This window comes from Hipposideros armiger, unplaced genomic scaffold, assembly GCF_001890085.2.
Source record: "Hipposideros armiger isolate ML-2016 unplaced genomic scaffold, ASM189008v1 scaffold_5, whole genome shotgun sequence".
Taxonomy (NCBI): domain Eukaryota; kingdom Metazoa; phylum Chordata; class Mammalia; order Chiroptera; family Hipposideridae; genus Hipposideros; species Hipposideros armiger.
Genome location: NW_017731355.1, coordinates 5635563 through 5637363, shown reverse-complemented (window position 1 = coordinate 5637363; position 1801 = coordinate 5635563). Strand labels below are relative to the sequence as shown.

The 1801-nt window shown below is 40.8% G+C and overlaps 1 pseudogene; it reads right to left on the bottom strand.

The window, feature by feature from the left end:
- Positions 1 to 1096: 1096 nt before the first annotated feature.
- Positions 1097 to 1801, bottom strand: part of LOC109384589 (microtubule-associated protein RP/EB family member 1 pseudogene) — a 1352-nt pseudogene continuing 647 nt past the window's right edge.

The window sequence follows — 1801 nt, the reverse complement described above, 5'->3', positions numbered from 1 at the left end:
TGATTACAGAGGGTCAGCACGTGCTGTTGCCACGTGCATTACTGGACCTCAGCACCTACAGTGACCTGGGAGTGGGAAAATTGTGTCCTTGCTGCTCGTTTAACTTTTTATAGCTTGTTTTGTTATGTGATCGATCCTAATGAAAACCAATAGTGTACAAACTGGATTTATCCAAAGTTCATGTAGAAATTGTTGCTATAGTTTGATAGCTTAAAAATGAATGTCTCTCCAGAAGAAGCCCACCCAAACACACTTGGCACTTCTGGGTCTCCGTAATATAGAAAATGGAGGTCTGATTAGCCTCAAGGTCACTGCTGATGGCCAAAGGTCACTAGGATTTGATGCAGTTATTTAAATTTCTGTCTTCAGGAGGGGGTGTCTCTAGGGAATTGCATAATACGACCAGCAGCTGTTGTGTAGATTTAAACTAAATTTGGGTAGCAGGAAAATGGTTTTTTGAGTAAAAAAATATAGTGTTATCCCTGTCTCAATTGTTTGCATGTTGTCATTGCCCCCAAATTATTTAACTCATCTTTGGTTCTATGGCAGGTTTTGTGTCTTAAAATAAAAATTTTAAAGCAGGAGTAACTAATTATATTTATTTCCCTAAGGCTATATAATGCCATGTATAAGTGCAGGATGATGATTGGGAGTCAGAAAACCTGTGTTTCAGGGCTGGATCTGCCACTTAGTTGGCAAATTTGGGCTGTCCCAAGCATTTCCACATAGAGGTCTTTTCTTTATAAAGGATTTTATTTTTTATTTTATTTTATTTTGTTTTATTTATTTTTGCTCTTAAGGCTTTTATTTATTAAAATGTTCTCTGCTAAGATTTCAGATTAGCTTAAAATCCAAATCAGTCTTTACGTTTCTCTACTAAGGTCCCCACCTCAGCATATCACACAAAAACACCTTCTCCAGTAGTCAGTGCTACCAGCATCCATTCAGTATGCCCCATGGCGAGACTTTTTGTTCCTTAGGTGAACCAAGTAGATGTTAATACTTCTCTGCTACAAGGTAAAAGCTCCTAACCCAAGCTTACTGGAAAAGGAGTGAAACTTGCGCAAAGTGCACTTTAAGAAGAGGTGCTTTTTGCTTATGAAAAGAAACCAGTGAGTCCTCTAAGAATAATAAAAGGGAGTATTTTACACTTAAGCTCATGATTTGGAGTGAAGAATTCAGTGTTCCTCCCGTGGCTCCCTTCATCAGGTGTCACAAAGCCTCCACCTGTGGCATCGAGAATGCCCATAATCCTCTGCAGTACAGGGTTGTTTCCTACCTCGTTCTCCTGGCAAGTCAATTCAGTGTTCCTTAGCTTTCCAAAGTAGAAATCTCTCTCTTTCTCCACTTCTTCGATGGGAAGTTTCAATCCGTTCACCTGCTGCATCAGTTGGGCTGCTTCGTTATCCCCATTGCCCGCACCAGGGGTCTTTCATACCACACCCGGGCCAGCCTTAGGGGTTGCTGTACTTCTGTGTGTTACAATGAGCCTCTGTGGAGCTGCACTGCTAGAGCTGAGGGGTTTCTTCAGTTTGTTCAGAGCTGGAGCAACAAGGGAGGGAGCCGTTGTAGTTTCTTGACCTTGTCTGGGAGCTCGTAGTCTTTTCCATCATAGTTTGCATCAAAGAACTTCTTGAACCACAGAACAAATTCAAAATTGTCCTGAAACTTTCCTTTCACTAATTTGTCCACAGGAATTATTTTGTCAACAACCATCCTCTTAAACATGCTTGTAGTATTTTGAAGCTCTGGATGTACTCATGTTCTAGCTTAGCTTGGGATTTCTCTTTCTTCAAGGCAA